Raw genomic sequence first — 23682 nt, 5'->3', positions numbered from 1 at the left:
TGGTCCCAAGAATGCTGCTCAACGTAATGGAAAATTTGATCTAGTGATTTCCACACGTTCGCCTTGTGATTCTGGATTGCCCCACCACCAGCATTGTCTTTAACCACTTTATGTAACTGTTTCCACTTGTTGAGCAGGTTTCTCCTTTCTTCTCTATCTGAATATTTGAGGCTAAACCCAAGAAACCTTCTTGCCTTCACTCCACCTATCAATGCTTTCCTCGGTACCTTGTACCGACTTTGAGACATCTTACGGTCCTCTTTGATTTTGACATTGCCTCCATGCAAACCAATTTCTGATAGCACTCCCTCTAATGCTTTGATCACTCTTTTAGACTCTCTCTGGCTTTAATGTCCATCCAAAACATATGTACAAATACCTTTTCAATTATTTCACAGAGTGCATGACGTGTACAGACATGAACTCTACTCAGAGGAATATCAAGCACTAGTTTAAAAGTTTTATCTTGAAGATGTCTGTTGGGATCTCTATTCCATTGCACACTCTCAAGTGATTGTGCATTAGCCATGCAATATAATCATGGATTTGCCACAGCTGCTGCTCCGTAAGTTATGTTGTACATACACTTAAGATCTTTAAGTCACCTGCCATGTGCCATTCCACTGTGTAGTCACCAAATCCTTCCACTGAAAGAACGGCTCCGTTTCTTTGTTCACTGATGATAGAAGGAATTTGGGTTTGACTAAAAACCCAATCAACAATTTCAAAATTTTCCTTATCAGCCTGTAGTGAAAAATGAAAACACAAAATCAACAACCAAGTAATCAATATTTTTTTTATCATAGAGTGAACGAAGTATACGGGAAATGATCCTAGAGTTAGAATGTTGTTTTTTGATTGCACGCTGAAGTATCGTGGATCATCTTTCGTTATTGATGGATCCAGAGCTCTGTTCATGAGGGTAATGGTGACTCTCTCCAGCTTCTTGTTCTTCAGGACCTCACACTCGTCGAGCTTCAAAACAAACTTGAGAACCCCACCGCACTCGTCTCTGATGTCAAAGAAGTGAATTGCATACCTTTGCAATGCTTCAAGATCAATGAAGAGGTTGTTGTGTTGTTAAACTGTACCTCTCTACCGCCCTTGCCTAAGAACGGTGCTTCAATGTGGAATGGTGACCCAAGTTTCTCAAACACCTCATCGTTTACGTGCCAGCGAACATGCTTTACATGTGATGGCTTTGTCAGCAATGATCCTCTCTGTAGTTTATTTTGAGACTCTTTTGCTAATGCTTTGAAGAGTGCCATGTATCCCATCTGCGAGATGCCACTCTCATCAAGTATTGCTTGCACTTCCATTGGTTCCAGCTGATTCTCGTTCATGAAGGAGGTAAGTAGCCTCCCTTTCAATTTGCGAAATTTTTTCTGAGTTATCATCTCTTCAACTACTTCTTTTGGAACTAGACGGCTGTAATGCACTCCAGCATTGAAGCCTGCAGCGTTCGAGTTTGGATGCAGTAAATACCTGCCAAAAAAGCATCATGCATTATGATCATGTATAGGAAAGTAAGTGTATCCATTTTGCAATGAAGCACATTGAAGAAAAAAACTTCGAGTTACCTTAAAGCTCGTATTTGTTTTTTCAGGCCACCACTACCAACCTTCATGTTCTCAATGTTGCACAGATCTCCTTTTCTTTTCCGACTACCAAGCACGGTGTCTTTCTCTCGCAAACTTGTGATCTTCTTCTCAAGGCCTTGGATTGTCTCTCTGTTTGATGAAATCTTTTGAGAGAATGCTTCATTAAGTTTCTTCAGCTGCATGTTCTCTATCGTCAGGAATTTTCTTTGCCTTTCCGCATTCAATCCTCTCATTTCCAAATGTTCAGTGTATCCCAATATCCCATCCTTGCCATCGCCTGTGAAATGTAAGAGGTTAGTGATATTAGCAAAGGGAGGTGGCGCATTTGTTGTAGGATCCTTTGGATAAATAGACCCATCGGTCCACAAATCCGAATGATGTTCCTTGTTTGTCCTTCTAAGTTCTTTCTCTCGTTGAGATAAGAAAGACTCCCTCCACGTTTTTGCAACAGTGCGTACTCCTGCAATTATACATCAACATGAAGATGATGTGTGTTCTTTCTTTGGGTAAGTGTTAAAGATGAAGGGGCTGAAGATTGTAAGTTCAAATTAGTTTTTTCATCAGGTTAAGATGCGTTCTCCATTTCTAGAGTTGATAGAGAAGAAGACAGAAAAATATCTCAGGTTTTGGGAGGGAAGGCCATATTCTCAAGTTTAGAGTTGATAGAGTTCGTGTGGCTTATGTTTTTGGAGGGAACGCTTGTAAGTTGGCATTTCAAATCATTAGTCATATGGTTAGTTGGATTCCTCACAAGAGAACGAAGGATAAGAATGATAAAGAAGGCGGCTACCTACCAAAGAATGTCATTTTGGCTTTTTGTTGCACAGAAAAGTATCACATAAAATGCACAATTTAACATTTTTGTTTTCTCTCTCTAAGCCGACGTGGCACTTCTTACAGGGTCCAAAAGTGAGTCCAACTTTCTCCTAATGTGGTTAAGCTTATGGAATTCGAGAGGCTTAGGTTTGATGTTGAGAGATTTTGATTCATGAATTCGAGAGATTTGGATTGCTTAAGGAAAATAGAATTCTCTCTTATGAGAGCTTTAAAGCCGTTAAGATTGGAGCTTAGGAGTTTTCAATCCCCAAGTGAGGAGGTTCCACAAGATGATGAGGTGAAGAGAGCCCAAATCACACGATTCCCCTCTTTTTTTGTAGGTTGCATGCAGCCTTTTCCCTTTTCTATATTTGGCCTACCCATTAGCGACACCGCTAATGGGTAGCCACCCTTGAACGTGAATGGATTGTGGGAAACACCAAATTACACGGTTTTCGTCTTGAACATGAACGCCTAGGCATGCTTGGAATTTTCCGTCTCATCGTGGAGCTCACGCGAGCCTTGTGCAGGTCAGCATGAGCGGTTTCCCTTCCACGTACCTACGTGCGTGCTCGCTGCCTCCAGCTCCTCGCCATGTATTTATTTTTTCTTGGCTTCACACTAAGTTTAAAAAGAAACCCTTAACTTATGAAATGGGTGGCCCTTAAGCTGGTCGGCGGCCTTATTCATTTGCCTTGGGGGGGCCTTTTCTTAGCTCCTTGGGAGGCCAGCCTTAATGGGCACCACATTAGGCACCCATATTGGCAAAGCATTGCCAGGCCCCGCATTGCCAAGCACCGCATTTTTCCCCGGCCAAAGCTTCCTTCATTGGCCGCATTTGGGCAGACTTACCCGAAATGCAGTGTTGGTATACATGGCAGCTAAGGCTAAGCTTGGGACTCCAGGTAAAGCAAAGCCCATGCAGTGTTGGTACACATGTCGGCCAAGGCAAAGCCTGACACCTCTTTTTTCTTCAGCAAGCCGCAGCCATGTTGGCATTTCCCCACAATTATTGCATTCCAAAAACTGGGTAAAACTCAAAATAGCACTCCGATCGAGCCGACCAAACTGGTACGAAATCGGGCCCTGGTCATCTTAATCGGTCAATAACTTGACAACCGTAAATCCGATCACTAATCTCAAAAGACTGCCATGCTCCACAAAGTGAGCAGTTCAGCTTGACACATTCACTTCATTTTTGTCCCCTCAGCTGCAATTTCGCAATCTGGTACAGATCTGCAATCGACTTGAACTTAAACTGCCATAACTTCTTCACCGTAGCTCCAATCGATGAGCCGTAAAGACAGGCCGGTAGAGCACATCGAGTACAAAGACAACTTTCATTACTCCATGGGGCTCCTATTGCTACACGGTATTGCCATTTGGGTTGTCAAATGGACCATCTTTCTATCAAGAGAGAGAAAATTGGGTATTGGAACCATTCATTGGATAACTTCTGTGTCTACAGTAGTAGGGCTGAGCACCATGAGAAGCTGCAGATGGTATTGGCTCGATATGATGAATGTGGAGGACAACTAAATCCAAAGAAATCTCATCTAGCACAGCTAAGGGTGAAGTTATTGAGCCATATAGTGTCAGAAAATGGCATTGAGGCTGATCCAGACAAGGTTAAGTCTATTATTCTTCTTCCATCACCTGCGACTACAAAGCAATTTGCAACCTTTATACACAAAGTGAAGTACATGGCATGGTTTATCCCACTGTCTTTGTAGCTCCTTTATCCATTTCAACAAGTGGAAAATCATGATCCGTTGCAATGGGATGACAAGTGTGAAGAAGTGTTTCAAGAGGTGAAAGAGGTGTTAGGGGGGTTGTTAGCCATGCAGGCTCCTAATTGGGAGCAAGTTTTTTATGTAAATCCATCAGTAGGGGATGATGCCATTGGAGCCATGCTATTGAAAAAGGGGAAGGGCAGCCATTATATGAGGCCAATGTATTGTGCAAGCCGAGTGAAGTTGGTAGCAGAGAGAACATTCTCGGAAGTAGAGCTAGTGATGGCCAGTGTAATATTTGCTTGTCGATGATTTCGTCATTACTTGCTACCACGACCTTTTGTTTTCTTGACGAGTTACACCTTTTTGCCACAGCTAATTACTGGCACAAACATGTCAAATGTGGTCAAGAAATGGGTAATTGAGCTGCAAGAGTTTCAGTTCTCTTTTCTAGTGGAAGACAGTACAAGGGCTACCCTAGCTGATTTGTTGACTTACAAGGGGATTCCCCTCCTTGTTAAGGAATAGGTGGTGAGAAGGGTAGTTGAAGAAGTGCCACAGATCAGAAATGCACATGTGTTGTTCTTTGATGGCTCATACAAAAAGAGCCATGATGCAGCTTCAGGGGGTATAGAACTTTATGATCCAGAGGGGAAGTTAGTATGCAACAGAGGCCCTTCAAATTGGATGCGCATAGTAACAATGATGCTGAATATGAAACTTTGGAAGCTGGACTACACATTTTTTTGAAGCATGTGATTAGAAGGTTGAGAATAAAAGGTGATGCCTTGTTAGTGGTGAAGCAAGTGCTGAGTGTGTGGAAGAGAAAGAACACCTCATTGAAGGAAATGTGTTTCATAATAAAAGGCCTATTAAAAAAGTTCGAATCATGGAGCATCAGACACATTGAACGTGCCCTAAATGGAGAGGCACATGAAGTAGCTCAAATCAGGATTGGGGAGCTATTTGTGTTGAGGACCAATTTACCTCTTTATCATGGCCAGCAAAGTTTGGCTCAAAAAGAGGAGTTTTTGCTAACAGGAATCATTTCGAAGGACATTCAGAAGTCTAAGAAGTATGGTTTTGTGCATAGAGCATCCAAGTACAAATTGGTTGGTGACGTCTTGTACATGAAAGGGGATGATCTCGTGTTGAGACATGTACCTTGGCGGGAGGATCTTTATACAGTGTTGGAAAAGAATCATGAAGGTGCATGTGGCGGACATTTTGCTCTAAAGATCACCTTGCATAAGATCTAGCAAGACGGGTATGTATGGCCTAGTTTGCACAAGGATGTTCACCATTCGTGTAGGTCTTGCAATAGGTGTCAAGCATTTGGGAAGAGAGTGTTCAAGCCAGAGCTACGAAAAACCATTATGGCGTTTGATGTGTTTGAAAAGTGGGGGATTGATGCAATAGGCCTGTTACCTATCACAAGTAGGGGCAAAAGCTATATTTTGATTGCAGTGGACTATCTCTTTAGATGGGCAGAGGCTATAATAGTAAAACAAATCACTGCAAAGGATGTGGAAAAAATTGTGTACGATGAAATATGTTGAAAGTTTGGGGTGCCACTCAAGCTGCTTTCAGATAAGGGACCAGGATTTAGAGCTAAATTGTTAGACTTCTTCTGCGTGAAGATGAAGATTAGGCACCAACATACCACTCCTTATTATCCGCAGTGTAATGGCTTAAATGAAAGATTCAATGGTGAGTTGGTACAAATTCTTTCAAAAGTGACAGAGCACCAAGGAAAGAATTGGGATTTGGAATTGCCTAGTGCATTATGGGCTTACCGTACTTCGGTGAAGGCAGGTACAGGGTTTACTCCATTTCATTTGGTATATGGAAAGGAAGTACTATTGCATGTGGAAGTAGAGTTTCCTGCAGTCAAGATGTTAGAGAAGTTGCTCGGGCAATCCAGTGATGCATTCAAAGAGAGGCTCTTACAATTACAAGAGGTTCAGCTCGATAGGATGAGTGCATTGGAACATTATGGGCAGATGCAAGATAAGGCTTTGGCAAAGATAAATGAAAAGGTCAAAAGCAAGGGTATCAAGAAGCATGACTTGGTTTTGCGCTACAATAGTAAGCTGGAAAACACCATCCAAAAGAAGTTTCAAATTAAGTGGGAAGGCCCTTTCAAGGTAGTGGAGTGTTTTCCGAATGGTACATATCAGCTGGCTAATCTGGATGGAATTCTACATAAGTCAAGGGTAAATGGATTGAGTATTAAATTATATCATGCCGGGTTAATGATGGTGGAGCAAGACGAGATGTTTGAGGAGCAAGCAATGTATGTGAGGGATGAGGAGACCTACGACGCGGCGAGTCTCATATCTCTTTTTGATGCTGCTGATCATGAATGATCTACCAGGCTAGGGGATGTGCAAATTATGCTAGGAGTTTTTTTGGAAGAAGTGATTGTGCATATGTCCATACACATGCATGGTGCATCGAATAAAGGATTGCCCATTTTCCAAAGCCAGGTGGTTACGTGGGGCCCACATGTGTACATGTAGGATAGCATGTACATAGTGCTTCGATTTTCACTACCACCAATACCAGTGTTTTTTCTATAATAATGAGGAGTTGGTAGTGCATAAAAATTATCGAGGAACCTATCTGTGGGCCAACGCCATGAGGTAATGAGTTGCGTGAGATGGCATCTAGTGGCGTCAGGAGGTCGAATGGGGTAAATATTTGCACGTGGATAAGTACGGACACAACGTGGGTGTTTTCTTGTGATGATTATGCAGAAAGATTATCATGAGAATTGTATTTGGGGGCCACTTCACATGATTACGGGATGCATTATTGAAAAAAACTGAGTGCCAGGTGTGCGGATGGATGCAGCAGGGTGACAACTATGCACTGCGAGGCCAGTTTTTGGCATGTTCGGGGTCTGTTTGAGGTCAACTAAAAGGTGAAAGGTGTCAAGTAATAAAGCTAAGTGTGGGAACTAAGAAACCTGAGAGAAGACCAGAAAAAACATGGAGAGAAGAGGAAGAACAACCGCAAGTGAGTTTTTGCTCTTTTTGGAGCCTGTTTTGGCCATAAACTGTTCATTCGAGGTCGTCGGATTTGAGCTCTTTGACATTGTAGAGTAGGGTTTTGGGCTGTTCCGAACGTGATGGTGCTGTCCCTTTTGCCAAATTCCTCACTATTTTCATGTTGTTTTGCCTGTGTAAGTTTCTCCTATGAGCGAAGCTTCTGCTCCAATTTGTGATTGTATCTGGCATATTTTACCCATATTGTGTGAGCTATTTGCCCCATTGGTCTTGGCCCAAGCTCAATTGTATCTAAACATCAGAAATTATCCTCTTTTAAGATAAGTTTTTTGGGTGTGTGTGTGTGTGTGCGCGCCTCTGTGTTTAGTGGGCAAATGAATAGTCTCTCTCCTCTCACTTCATTGGTGTGTTCCCCGTCTCGCCCAGGTGGGTTGCATAAGACGAGTTGTTCCCCATAGTGTGTGTCAGGTCATTATAGAGGCATTGTGTGTGTTTCCATCCCGCTCACAACGGTAAGTACAAAGTGTGCCAAAAACCTGAAGAAGGTTGTCTTATTACTCCCAAGTTAGAGAACCAAACTATTGAACAACAACAATAGTTTTTGGTAGACACTTTGGCACCCTGGATATTTTAGTGTCTACAATCGGAGGACCGTGAAGCATATACAACCGAAAATGGGTTTGATACTGGCCCATACATGTTTTTTGATGTAGTCTTTAGCAATCTAGAAGCAGATATGTGAGAAATCTATGAGCCCAAGTGGAGGGTAGAGTTCTGTTGGAGACAAAGAGAGGCACGCTAACGAAGAATCTGAAGGCATGAGAGAAAAATGCTCTAGAGAGGAAGATTAGAGAAGTAGCACCAATTTGAAGTAGAAAGGTCAATGCGAGCAAAAGGCTCAACACAAAGCCATGAGCACAAGCACACTAAGTACTACAAGTATAAGTGCCCTAGGCAGCACAAGCGTTCTGAAGAGTAGGAGACTCTTCGCATACTTATATAATTATGTACTATGATGGAAAGTTGTAATATTGTGATGAGATAGTCTTTTCAATGCTCATACCTATTTTGACTTTGATTCCAGATAATAATGTTTACAACAATTTGTACTATTGTATTTTTTGGGTCCATACCTTGTGCTATGTTGGCATACTTTTTGGTCTTGTTAACATTATATGAATCAAATGGTTGCATATTGAGTGTTTCTTTTAACACTGAGTAAGCTATTAACCCTAAGCAATAAGCTAGTTGACTTACCCGATTTTTTGATAGTATAGATAGTTGTAACGAGCATGAATGATATTTTTTATGCTAGTGAGCATACTCGGTTATGCGAGTTAGCAAACATGCTTCTGTGTATGCTAGTCAATATACATGCTAATTATTTTGTATATTCTTGTTATCAGGGTTTCTCTTCTAGTTAGGAGATTATGTATGCTACTTAGTATAGGGGGTATGGTGGATAGCATACTGTGTTTAGTTAGCATACCCACTTATGCTAGTTAGCATCATACATGCTACTTATGCTATGCATGCTAGTTAGCATAGTAGCTATGGTGGCTAGCATACCCAATTAACCTAGTTACTATACCTAGTTATGCCAGTTAGCATACATGCGAGCTATTCTATGTATGCTTGTTAGCATATTCTGTATGCTAGTTAGCATAGTGTGTATGCTCGCTAGCATACTCTGTATGCTAGTTAGCACACTTAGTTGCTATGATAGTTAGCACACCCAGTTACTAGTTGTTGCAAATATGAACGCCATGTATACACAATGGACACAAGAGACACATAACCAACTTTATGATAAAATTGTATTACCTGCAGCAAGAAGTATATTGAAAATCCATTGGCTACAACTCGAAAGCTGGAGGGCATGCTACTATAGATTGCTTCAAATATTTCTGTGGTGATTTTGTACACTTGTCTTCTCCATGGGATGTGCTCCATGGGTATTTTGATACACCGCACTAGATGTGAAAGTAGGTGGATGATGGGCTGCTTGTGGTCTAGTTTGAAGGTGTTTGCATCCAATTGCTTGTAATAAAATCCATGCACAACACATGAGCCTCTGTCAATTACACTTCTCCATTCATTGATGTACCCCTTCTCCACCTTCTATTTTTCTGCAACACACTTGACAAGGTATAAGTTCGCATCCTTGGCATTGGTTTAATCATTTAGATTTATAGTAAAAGTGTTTCCAACATATAGAGCACTACTCAACACGTCATGATGACCTTTGTATGTTAAGACATCATATCCAATGACTTCCTCTTTTGGAACTTCATGTATTGACTCAAATTCCACCAAAAACTCATCAAGTAATTATGGAAAGAGAATATGATAATCCCAATATTTCACATGAGATTTATTGATGTAGCGGTTCCACCTTTCGTGCATGCATGCATCATAGAAGTATGCCAAGTTTATTTTTGCAAAAATAGTTTGATCATGTGGTTTGTGAACATGGAAAGCTTGCAGAGAGTGAGATTTCTTCATAGTGGCCAAATTCCACTTGACTTCATTGTTCACATCTCACTCGTTAACCTCCCAGAACACAGATGCACATTCCCTTTCTTTTTAAAGGATATGATGTAGGTTCTCCCTGTGTGATAGGTTGGCTTGGAAATAAGTAACCACATCTCTTGCACACCATAAAATAGCTCCATGCGGTTTAAGCTGCTCATGGATTAAGGTTCTTTTCACAACTACTCATGCATCATCATGCTTACCCTTGTTGTGCCTTGATCCAAAGAAGAAATAGTGCATCCCAATAATTGTGAGTCCACCATATCTTGCAACAAAATAGAAATGCATGGCTCCCTTGAACTCCAAGGCTGCACCATTGGACCACACCCAATGTTTCCTAGGAGTGACATGCTCTTTTTTGTAACCAATCATGGTGTAACATGAAGCAATGTTGCACAAACAATGTGTCATGCACCTTGTCATTTGATATGAAGAAGTATATTGTGTTGACTAAAAACATTTTGTACTCAACTTAGAACTAGCCTTATTTTTTAAAAGAGACATTATAATTTCTCCAAAAGAAATGCTCTCAAGAAAGGCTCACAACATTTTCTTTGGTGATGCATTCAAGTTAAATGAAGAAATAGATTTCCCCCCCCTCTCTACAAAGTATGTATAAGTGACGTAGTTAAGCTTATATCTAGTTCTCTCAAGAGGAACTTGAGTTTTGAAGGGTAATATTATCATAATCAAAGGAGTTATTTTTTAAAGAGGATTCCCATTTTAAGTAAGGTTATCCCCCCCCCCCCCCCCTCCCCAAACGGTCAATTACAAAACCCCAGATCTTTAAGCCTCTCTTAGCTATGTAATTCCTTCTCTCCATAGTAATAGAGGTAAGCATAAATCCCCTCTTAAAGAATAATTTCTTAATCATTCATACTGCATTGCATGATAATTTTTCACTACAATAGCATGTCCACTCTTATGAATTTTCCATTTAACTCGTACACTATCATTCATTGAAATTTTCTACTCTCGCGTAATCAATCATCTATACTTGCATAAATAATCAAAGTAAGTTTTATTATTATTTGCATTAAGATCACTAGTTGATGCACTCTGAAGTTTTGTATGGTTAACACTAAAGAAAAGGTCATTGTAGAGAGCATACACAATAGACATGATTAACTTGAAACTTACGTTGTGACAAAAACCTCAACTCCTAAGAGACTCGTTGTTTTCTTAAGGTCTTGTTTGAGTAGATATAAAAAGGAAATAGGAGATAAGAGACTATAACTCAATGAACCTAATTTAAATTTCATCTAGGATTAAGAATTTATTGAGAAGATTGTACATGGTTAGCTCTAGACATAGAAGGTTTAAGTGTGAAATTTTTCTTAAATGTTTGGAAAAGGCCGGTGCAAGTGTTTACATGTGGGATGAAATGGGAGATAGTAGTTTTTGTTTAGGAAAGATAACCATTGATCTATATTGTTAGACTGGGTTCATTCAATGTCCTAGAATTTGTATTGGCTGGAGGTGAGTCTCCATCGGGTGGGAGGACATGCGTGTGTGTTTGGAAATTGGCTCACTCCAAGTAGGCTTGATGCCAATGGGAATGGAGGAAGAAAAATGGATCTAGAAAGGGATCAGATAAGGGAGGAAGATGTGATTTAATTAAGAAACTCTTCTAATTGTTTAGTGAAAAGAAACCTTGGAAAGGATAGGGACCTAAATGGAACTTTGCTTTGCTTCTTGGATTATTTATTTAAAAGGAACATAGAGTAGATAATCTTGTCAGCCTTTCCCAAACAAGATTTTAAAAAATAATAATTGGCAATTATGTAAAGGCATCACCTCCACACATGGTGGAGGAGATAGGGTACCAGAGTTTTAGGACAAGGATAAGGATATGCATGGAGAAGTACATGTGACTACTTGAAAGATAGCTAGATAACTTTAATAATACTAAAGGAAAAGAAAATTAAAATATTTTAAACCAAAAAAGGTGGGAAACACTCAATAAATGTACACTCACAAGGGTACACAACAATTTATATGTTGCTTTCAAATGCTTGAATTGTATTCTCTGGTTGACTTGATTGGAATTATGTTTTCCTACTGTCATAGTACTATCTTGGGAATGTGCATTTCTCAAATAATTTGGTGGGAGGGTGGATTTTGGAGGGTTATATTGTTCGCCAAAAGGTTGATCCAAATTTTATGTTGTATACTAAGTTAAGAACGGGTAAAGAGATTCCACAAAGTGGGGATTAAACTTGGGATTGAGGGATTTCTATAGTTAGTAATAATCTTAGGGGAATACATTGATGACTATATTCGATCATAACCAGAAAAGAATCACTGGTGACCTTGAACTAAGGGTGAATTAGATAATTCTTTCAAATTGACCCTATAAGATTGAGTTCAAGTTTAGTTTGATGACCTCAAATTGAAAGGTCAATTTGATAAGGAAGTATTTATTGTGTTAAAGGGATCTGTATAGGGAAAATGGAATGTTATCATCCCCTTGATTTGTCCTCAAAGAACAAGAAGAGTCTTGTCTTGGTGTCGGCGGTCTCAAGCAGGAGGGATGTCAGGAATTGAGGTGTATCCATTTGAACATGGTGCAACCTAGGATCCGTGGCATGGCCTCACATCCTAACTGACAATTTTCCTTGATTTATTTTGTCTAGCTCACACAAAACGTTTGAATACTCCAAGTGAACTACTTTGATCAATTTTTTGTACAATTTGAATTGGCATGTTGGCATGCTAGATCTAAGATAATGGTAATACCACTTTCTAGTTGTCTGAGGAGAATACTCTCCCCATTCATCCTCATCTATATCCCTCAACTCATCATACTATTTGAACACTTGAATGTGCATATGTAAATCTTCCTTCTTTTCCCCTTTGAATACTGGAAACCAAATCAGTAGAGCATTCATGATAACTAGATTTGACTTTGTGAACTAGTTTCCTATCTTTGGAGCGTCTTTTATTGTAATAATATGTGTTTTCTTTCCAATTCTCATTGTTATCAATCTTAATCATCATTTTATCCATTTTAGGATTCTTTGTTGGATTTAATGTGTGGATTTACTTTCTGCCCTCACTGTCAACAATATCTTTTGTACTTTTGTGAGATACACTGGATGTAGTCTCGCAATATGCTCTTCCACACACCTCCTCTTGAAATGAGTCAAATATTAAACATTTTTCTCATTCCTAGGTTCTCTCTCGATATCAAAGGCATGCTCCCAACTCCTCTTGGATAGTGTTTACATGATCTAGATCATCCATGAATCTAATAGTTAGCCTTCTATCACGTGGAACTCTTCTAGGTGGCATGGTTACTTTCAACTAGCTCTAACACCAACGAGGAGATAGTTCTTTGTTCCAGATCAACTTAGCTCAAGCCACCATGATTGCCCAAAAATAATGAGCTGGTCACTTGTCACATCTATTCCAAGTTGTTCACTTGTCACAACTATTCCAAGTTAGTTCAGATCAGACAAGTAGAATTATATAGAGACTTCAGATATCAGAACAGATACTAGACTGAAATGAAGTAAAAGACTTGAACTGAAATGGGAACTAGAACTAGAAATTGTATTCAGATAAGTATAACTAGAGTACAATAGTATGAGCCATTTGGCTTAATGGTAAAAGAGTACAAGAGTGCAAGAACACAATGATCTCCAAGACACTAGATTATGTGATAGTGGAAAGGTCTCTTGCAAAAATGAATAGTGGGTCCTATTTATAGCTGTGAGATTGGGCCGTTGACTGAATATCTCATGAACAGGTACTGCAGCAAGTGGGCTTGGTAATTATAAGTCATTAGGAAAACTATGAACCCTCTAGGGGCCCTTTGGGATTAAGGTTAATTAGAGGCCAGCCAATAGTAAGAGGGTAGTGGACACACTCTATACCCTCAAAAAAGTAGGGTGACAAGGTAGCCTTACACCTCTTAATGGCCTCTTACCTAGCGAGAAGGTAAGAGAGGTGGCTAGGGGAAAGGGATTGGGGGGGGCACCAATTTGACCTCTTTTCCCCCACTTTTTGTCCGGGATTTACAAATACACTAAAAGGTATTCCCTCCTTAAAAGGTCCCCAAAGTTCTTTCATGGTCCAAAATGTGTTTTTGACCTCCAAAAGTAAAAAACGTGCACTAAAAATCCAAAAAATTGATTTTTTTCAAAAAATATTCAAAACATCATTTCCCACCCTCCAAAGTCTTTCCAAACCTAATCTATAGCTAAAAAATGATTTAATCTCTCTACAAACTCTTTTCTAATCTCTCTATTGATGCAACAACCACATGCACTCCATATAGTCTAGCATTACCTCTCTACTAGCTTTCTCCCAACTCCATTGTAGCACCAAACAAGCGCCTCCCCCATCTCTTCCCCTTGCCCACCACATAGTTTCACACCAAGCTAGCTCATCTTCCTTCTCTCACCTCCACTACACCATGAAACAAGATTCTTCTCCTTCTACTTTCATTCACTCACACTACATGGAAACCTTTACTCCTGAAGATGGCAAAAGTAAGAGCTCCCTTGACTTGCATACCACAACAATAGGAGGTGAATAGTTAGCTTACATTTAGAGCTTAACATCATCTCCATCTTTAAGTTTATTATGCTGGAGAGAATAAACCTCTTTATGGCTTTCAATGTTTAGGCTTCACACCTCATAACACTGGGTGGTGCTATTTTATTGATAGCTTTGGTGCACCATCTATAGTTGTGTAGCATGTGATTGAGTCTCACAATGCAAGTAAGATGTGTTATCTATGGAGAGTCATCAAAGACGTTTCTTATAATTTATTCTTTCTATAGTTATCATTAGATTATTAGAATGATATCATTTTGTAATTAATAACTTTGTACTCACATAATCTGTTGTTTACTTACAGAGTCAACTTATTTTCATAGGACATGAGCAAGAAACCATGTGTAGAGATGGAAATCACTCTATTTTTGTTCTGTGAGAAACCTTTCACTACGATGGTAAAGGATTTTGCTAAGAATAGTAGAACTTTTGTAGAATCTTGAACCAATAGGTACTCTCTAGGAGCTCTTAGAAAAGCCATCCATATAGTACTACTATCTTCCCTAGTGTCATAGACACACAAATACTCAAGTGTATATGAATCTCTAGATGAGGAAGACAAATAATTGTAAGAGAAGCCTAACAACAACAACATTGTCTCCATTTGTAATTATTTTCATGAGACTGGATTCCTCTATAAATGCAATATAAATATGTTTTTTTGTTAAATGGGTCACATTGAGTGATGATTGCATTGGTGTGTGTGCAGACAATGGTCTACCCATAAAAGTGTGATGTTTTGAGGTGTTTCAGAGAGGAAAGGGGTATTGTGAATGCCATGAGCTATAGAGAGGCCTTGTGTAGTGTGCTTGGTGTGTTCCTCCATTCCCTCCTTCATCTTCTTGTGCACTCACTGAGGATCACGCTAATTGCTCCTATTTAAGGTTGCAAGCAGTGTTTGGAGTTGACAAATAATGTGGTGAAATGTGCAGTGGTCAGATTCCAATTTAGAAAAAATTGTGGACCCAAGCATTGGCCTCGTTTTCACAGGTGCCAGTGAACACCCAGAGGATTGAGTATCATACTTTGAGTTATGGATGCTGCCAATGCACATAGTGAAAGACACAAAGAAGTTGCAGACAATGCCACTATTGATATGAAGACAAGTGGAGGACTAGCTTGATGGCATGAGGAGTGGTGATTGAAGCACATGACAAGAGTTCCGCCCAATTTCTTGGGCGGTTCCAATTGGTGATTTCTTCGAAAGAAGTGGGTGGAAAGCTAAAGGCGTTGCGTCAAGACGTCAGGTAAATATATAAACCTCTTTTTGTTAATGGATGTTTTTTTAATTGATTTTTGTGAGTTTTTATTGACTGTTTTTTTTTAGTTTTCAAATATGTTTTTTTATTTTTCTTTGTTTTTTTATAATTTTCGTAAGATTTTCCTTCTCTCTAATTTTTATTGATTTTTTAAAAATTTTTTATTTTTATTTTATTCGTTTGGATTTTTTAATCTATTTTTGGCTATTTCTAATTTATTTTCCTCTCTTTTTTATGGGTTCTATTAAATAAAACTAATTAATAATAAAAAATAAAACATAAAGAATTAAACTAAACATTTATTAAATAAAACTTACATAAGTCTATTACCTTTAGTTGAAGGCGTGCTGCTATCAGTGACGAAGGCGCACAGTAGAGGTGCTCAAGGCGATGCGTGGATATCAGAGAGGCGGTGTCCTGATGGTGGGTGAGTACGCAAACGCAAAGGGAGAGAGAGAATGGTCAACGTTAATCACCGGAGTGAGTACGGCTTACGTGACCTCTGCAAGCGCATGCGCACGCGCACACACACACACACACACACACACAGAGAGAGAGAGAGAGAGAGAGAGAGAGAGAGAGAGAGAGAGAGAGAGAGAGAGAGAGAGAGAGAGAGAGAGAGAGAGAGAGAGAGAGAGAGAGAGAGAGAGAGAGAGAGAGAGAGAGAGAGAGAGAGAGAGATAGATAGATAGATAGATAGATTTTATTATCGTCCTCGGAGGTCAAATATGACCTATGGGACCAAAGTTACATGTGATGTAGTATGTGTATGGTTGATGAGTGACTCTCGATGCTCCAAAATTGTAGTGATGAGAGTCGCAATGGAGAGCCCACACTTTGGCTGGGAGAGGAAAGTGTGTAGGTCTAAGTTATGGCTGAAAATGTGAGAGAAGCAAGTTCGGATGTGATCAAAAGCTGAGCACTCTAGTAGTATGTGGTACTCAGACTCTCGAACTTGTGAGCATAATGTGCACAATCGATTTGACTCTTCTCCATTGCCCCAACGCCCTATCTCGCATCGAAGGAAATGGGAGCTAAGCCGAATTGTTGCGATAGTGCGTATCGCGGACAAGGGAATAGGCTCAAGCATGTAAGTGTGAGTATGGTTTCCTCTCTCAGCGAAGAACATGGTTTTGTAGTTGGGGGCAATATAGGTGGTGTAATGTATGAAGAGTGACCCACCGGATTTCTCCCAAGCCGTAATACATTGGCGTTGTAGAAAAGCTTCATTCACTTGAGAGTCAATTGAAGCATCATGTAGCAAGTGTAATGCGAGAGAGAGAGAGAGAGAGAGAGAGAGAGAGAGAGAGAGAGAGAGAGAGAGAGAGAGAGAGAGAGAGAGAGAGAGAGAGAGAGATAGAGAGAGAGAGAGAGATAGAGAGAGAGAATGTGAGCTGACATGGAAGGGCGAGCTTGAATGGGTGAGAGCACAAGCGGGTGGGGTCAGGTTCGCCACAAGCTAGAGAGAGAGTGAGTGGTCACTTGGGTTTGTGTGTGAGAGAGAGTTATGCGAACGAAGAAAAAAGGACAGAAAGAGAGAGTGCGTTAATGGATGCCAACATCGATGAGAGAGAGAGAGAGAGAGAGAGAGAGAGAGAGAGAGAGAGAGAGAGAGAGAGAGAGAGAGAGAGAGAGAGAGAGAGAGAGAGTCAGGTGGTGCACGTGGGCCTGACGATGATGACAACATTGACAAGATATTGTCCATGGACAACGCGTAGTGAGCAGGAGATAATGGCATGATGGCGGGGAGAATAAGACAATGAGAGAGAGAGTGTGTGCGTGGGTTTGTGTGTGTGTGTGTGTAGGGTGGGGTCATGCCACAAGGGGTCCACTGCGCTGATGAAGAGGCAGTTGAGAGAGAGAGAGAGAGAGAGAGAGAGAGAGAGAGAGAGAGAGAGAGAGAGAGAGAGGTTGACACTATGTGCCAAAAGGAAAATAAGAAAGAGAGAAAGAGGGAGCAAGTGGGAGGAGAGAGAGAGAGAGAGGTTGACACTATGCGCCGAAAGGAAAATAAGATAGAGAGAAAGAGGGAGCAAGTGGGAGGAGAGAGAGAGAGAGAGAGAGAGAGTACCCTATCTTTAACGTTTAACCAATGGGAGAGAGAGAGAGAGAGAGAGACACAGAGAGAGAGAGAGAGAGAGAGAGAGAGAGAGAGAGAGAGAGAGAGAGAGAGAGAGAGAGAGAGAGAGAGAGAGAGTTATCTTATGCGCTTGAGAGAGAGAGGCCAAGGGAAGAGAGAGTGCATCTTAGGCGCGCTGAAGATGGGCTAGGAGGGGTATTTTTTAAAAACTTTTTAAACCATTAATAGGCCTAAGAGTGAGTTCTCATCGAAACAAGGGATCGAAGTCAATATTTCGTCGGGGTCAAAATTTTACCATCGTGAACGCCGACGCCTTCTGCACCACATACCCAAAGCTTGTAAAAATTTGTTAGCGCTTACGCCAAAGCATGCTTTTCAATTTTTATTTTTTTGCATGTCCAAAAATACCAAATTTAGGCCGAAAATTAGCCAAAATACTAAAAATCACCCAAAAAATTTCAAAAAATTATCATAAAAACCCAAGAGTTTTTATAAATGTTGCAAAATCATAATCAATTGCATTTAGAAACTTTCAACATGCACATACACACTAAAATTAGCATTTTCTATCGAAAACATCATTCTCGACAAAATCATCAACTTGATCCCTGAAAATAGCGAAACGCTTAAAACTCAACCAAGGAGGGCAGAAATGTGCTCAAAACAATTCCACAAATACACATACAAAACAACTCATGACGATTGCAATATAAAAATTATCAAAAAATTACAAAAATTATCCAAAAATAACCCAATTTAAAAAACAGTCTCCAAAAATAGGGAATTAGTGAGTCACATGAAAACTCAATAATCACATTGATTCAATTGCCAATTAATTTTGACAATAAAAACTAAAATTAGACAATTAAACCAACAATTCTAGGTAAACAATTGATGCAATCCAAGTGTGTAAATCGTTGTTTTGAACTAAAAAACGCAGCAATTAATCACTACATACTTCATATTAGCAATCAAACATTGGATTAATCATGCACAACAACCATTCTTTAGGCACACACACACTAATAATTGATAGTTTTTACCAATTTTTAGGTGCGCACACACGAGGGTTAATCTTATCGAAATTGAAAAATGAATTCACAAATGTCTAATTGCGCATGGCAATAATAGAAATCAATCATCACATTCGCAAAATCTTTAAGCACACATCGATTTTTTAGTGCACACAAAAGGGCAAAATAGTGCAAACACACCTAAAATTAAGTGTATACACACTCAACTAGAATGCACACACACTTGATTTTGATGCACACAATTGCAATTGACCATTCAAGTATGCAATTAAGAAAATTTAAAATGCACATAGGCACATGAAACCATCATTTTCCACATTCAATTCCAAGAAAAATTTGGCATTATGATAGCATGCAAACGTGCAAAATCAAAAGTTCCAAATCACAAATTGATAAGGGCTAAGCATACCACATAAGATTTGAAGTCAATCGGACCATTCAACCGCCAAGTACACAATGTGTAGGCTGCTTTCTTTGATGCTCCAAAGCCCTAATCCTGCATTACAAAATCAAAAAATTGTTAAGTGATTAGCACAAACCGACATTGTTAGAATGCACTCCAAGCCTCTAATTAGACAAATGTCAAAGCATAAGCACACAATGTTAGTGCAATTAGTAGAAAACTAGTGTGTAAATTAGCAGAAATTAATGAAATTAGTAAGGCATTAGTGTGAACTTAGAGTCTGTATGCACACAATTGGCAAGATATGGTATCAAATTAGGGGAAATTGAACAAAATGCCATATGCACATGCATCCAAAATCCACAAAACCATAAACACAGAAAGAAAATTAGTGAGGAAATCCATCCGATTATGCCATAATTGCACTAGCATAGGCTATCTCTCCCTCCCGACAATGGCGCCAAATGTTGGAGGTACCATCTTAGCATAGCTCCAATGGCCAACAATAATTGTCAATCCAGAGGGAGGAGCTACCCGGCTAGGACATGGAAACACTCACCAATTAGTAAGCTGACCATGGCAACATGAATGGTGACTCTATGAGGCAAGATTCTAGACCTATGGAGGAGCTAAGCCAAGATGTCTAGCAATCTCCACTGTCCACTTATTTTCACCTCAAATCAACCCAATCACACACACTAATGATTGCAAAGACTCACACATCAATTATCATATCATGCAACACATTAATCACAAACAAACACACATAGATCCATTGAGCATCCACACTCCAATCAAACTTACATGCACACACAACAATTAAAGGGAAACCACACAAGATTACAAGGGGATTAACCACTAATTAATTATGATCTAGCTAACAAAAGAATCATTAACAATTGATGGGAATGGGATCGTGCTAGCTACGGTGGATAAAAGAGAAACATTGTGGACATAAGTGAGTGTGTGTCGTTGAGAATTTCCCTCCACAAGGGCTTGTTGCTTATGCCTTGTTTATTGTGTGGAATTGCACCCTTTTCTATCCAAGAGACTCTTTGTGTGCACAGGGTTGGTACTTGATGTGGGAACCAGAGCTTAGCTTAGAGCTAAAGGTGATGCATTTTGAGTTTATTTATATAAAAATGCAAAATTGTGTCGTTGTTGTCAAGATGTCTATAGAAAACGATGCTGAGGACAGCCATGTCGGTGGATTTGTGTTCGAAAGGTGAGTCGGGAAGGCGCGGGGCCTCTGGCTATGAGAGGTGTGAAAAAGAGAGTTGGAACAGACACAATCAATGTAGACAAAGGTTAAAACTGTATGCTTGAACAAGATTTTGAACCTTGATTATCCAAAGCAGATAATTAACAGTACTGTTGCTTTAATTAAATGCTTATTGAGGAGTTTAAGCTCCTTACATCGATTTAACATGCCTTAATTCAGATGATAATAGAGAAAATAACACTTCAACTATCTCGATGATGATTATGTTGAGGTCGATGATGATGATGTTGTTATGGTTTCCCCTTTACCTTAATTGGCCTACCAAGCTTACCTTGATAATATTCCTCTCCTTCGTTCTTTCCCTACTGCTTCAATGGAGAGAGAGAGAGAGAGAGAGAGAGAGAGAGATCCTAGGAAAATGACTAATTATGGTTTATGGAAGAGATTACGGCTTGGGTTACGACTTCTTTGATTAGAGTGGCAATGTAAGCTTTGATTAGAGTGGTCTATGGAAGCTTGGCTTAGAGTGGGCTATGGAAGCTTGGCTTAGGATTAGAATGCTCAAAGCTTCTGGCTTTCCTCCCTGACACAACAGAGAACAAAAACTTGAATATCTGCTAATCGGTGTAGAATAATTAGTCCATGTGCATGAGATGCAAATATACTCCAAACACCATTTCCCTTGTCCCAACTCACTCCGTTTTTCCCAAAAACCTGTCTTATGAAAATTTTACAGACTAAGACTTTTTTAGCCTCCCTCATGCAGAGGTGTGAAGTCTCTCACACGCTTTACTTTTCACCACTTACCACATGTCTTCCTCTACGTTTCCTTGCATGTCCTAAGAGCCTTTTCACATGTACAAACCCTTTTCTTCAATCATGAAGTATGTATGCTTAAGCCTTTATAACCACATAAAACATACACTTTTTGGATCTCCTTGCTTGTTCTCGAGCCCTGGTCCTCACTGCTCAATAAATGTGTAAGCTTCAAAGAGAATTTTTCTGCTGTCCTTTTCTCTTCTTTCTATCATGGAAGCGGAGCTGCATGACATCCACCCCCTATGAACCTGCATAGCCTCCGGTATGTGCCAACTGGTCTTTAATCTATGTCTGCTATAAACACTTAAAGATCTTTTCCATCCTCAAGCTCACATAATTGGTAAGTACCTGTAAAACAAAATAAGGCTTAAACCTTATTATCAATGGTCTAGCTCAACTATTTTATAGATGTCCATTGTAAATCTTTGAATCGTATATCTCTTGTCTCCAAAGCACTCAATTATGAAAACCTGTTTAGTGAACCCCGCCAGACTCAAGTGCTCCAGTTAATGATGCACACGGCTTGACCATCAAACTCACTTTAGGGAACCCTGTCAAGCTCAAGTATGCCTTACTCTGTCTGCACACGTAATGGATGTTAAGTAATTTACTTTAAGTTCTGGTAACAGAACCAACTTAAAAGATGTGAAAATACTTTATCAATTGTCCAAAGATGTCAATTGGAAGCTAGACATGTAAGATTACTGAACACAAAACCCAAAACTCTTGTCTTTGTTGCATAAAACCAAAAACAAAACCTAGTGCCAAGTAACCTGCTATAAGAAAATAATTGATATCCTTGAATCTGCAAAGTTGCACTTCAATAGTCTCCCAGGATCAATGGGATAATAAGGAATTGTTCACACACTGTAGCATCACAATATCCACATGAGCATACATTTCCTGTATCAATCAACATGAAGACTTTCAGGTGAAAACATGCTACCTCTATCTCAAACAACACGCAATTACTATGCATACTTAATAGTATCCATCCATATTGATTGTGCTTACATATATCCTTAGAATCTGCTGGATCAAACACCATTGAGATCACATAGCATTGATGGGCTCCACAATATACTAGAGCTTCACCTGAAGCATAGTGAATCACCCACATACCGTAAATTGTTGGCAACTTAAGCTCCTTACCAAAAAGCATTAAAGAAATTTGACTCCCTTTTATTGGCATCCAAGACATCACTGACATAAGCATCAATAGGAATAGCATCCAAATCGAGCGACATTTGACACATTGTCCAAGGAAATGAAAAACCATGTGCACTTTATGTAGTATAAGGGATGATTTAGTGAGGTCTGAGGTAACCCGTTGAGAGAAGTGGCCTCCTTCGATGGTGTTGACAAACCATAGATGATATAATTGCAATAGACAATCATAACGATGACGAGCGCTATTGGCACACTTAGACAACCGATTGCAAAGCTATAGTAGACATGGTAGTAGCGCAAGTTGGATACAATTGGGGTTGACCGAGGTTGGTAATAGGCGTAGTCCAAAAGCAGGATAGGGCTTTTGATAAAGCACACAAAGCATGCCACGCGTAGTGTTGGATCATTCAATGCAAGAGCAGAGAGAGGGTCGGATGTTCGCATGCACGCGGAGCTCATTTGATCGGGCCAATAGGAAAAATAAACTCCTTTGTTTATGCAAGATTTGGTTCCCACCATGTAAAAATCTCTCTCTCTCTCTCTCTCTCTCTCTCTCTCTCTCTCTCTCTCTCTCTCTCTCTCTCTCTCTCTCTCTCTCTCTCTCTCTCTCATTGCACACACACACACACACACACACACACACTTAATTTCCCTTAGCTCTACAAAGATAAACTACTTCTTGCAAACTTTAATCAAATAATAAGATGCTCATACAAAACCCGATTAATTTGAGTAGACAGTTGTTGGATTGCCCTCGATAATAGCTTCGCACACACACTAGTTGCACAAGTCAATTATGATTATGGTGGGAGTAATAGCATGGTAAAGGAAGCTAGAAACGAAGACAAAAGCACATCAAAATTACGCACATGCACAATGGTAGATGCAAATTTCTCCTCACCGAATCACCAGAGGGTAGTGGAGCATGATCATGCCCAAATGGTGATTAAGGATTGGGATTATTAAGCTAAATGAAAAATAAGATTAGTGAATACTAATTGAGGAATGCTAATCACTAAAACTAAGTCATATCAACGAATCTAGCTAGCATAACCTAGAGCTTTGATACCACTTGATGGGAATGGGATTGTGCTAGATAGGTTGGTTGAAAGAAAAGCATAGAGCACACAAGTGAGTGTGTGTTGGCTAAATTATCACTCAAGAAAATTAGGTTCCAGGATCAATTAACTTGGATTCATAAACATGATCTTGAGTATTTGTTAGGCCATCACAAGCTCACCATGAACAAGGGAGATGTAATGCAAAATAGACTTGGATTTTCTTATTCATGAAATGAGCTTTAAGTAGCTCTAGAGCCTTGCACCACTGCATGTGGGATAAATCCACTCTTCTCTCCTCGACTTACACTCAAAGACAAAGCTCACACCTTAAAACAATCATAAGAAGTATGAGAGAGGCATAGTGAAAGAGAATAA

This window comes from Adiantum capillus-veneris, chromosome 11 (assembly GCF_014529385.1).
Source record: "Adiantum capillus-veneris isolate H3 chromosome 11, ASM1452938v2, whole genome shotgun sequence".
In the NCBI taxonomy this organism is placed as follows: Eukaryota; Viridiplantae; Streptophyta; class Polypodiopsida; order Polypodiales; family Pteridaceae; genus Adiantum; species Adiantum capillus-veneris.
The sequence above is the reverse complement of the archived record's forward strand: the minus strand, read 5'-3'. Positions refer to the sequence as shown.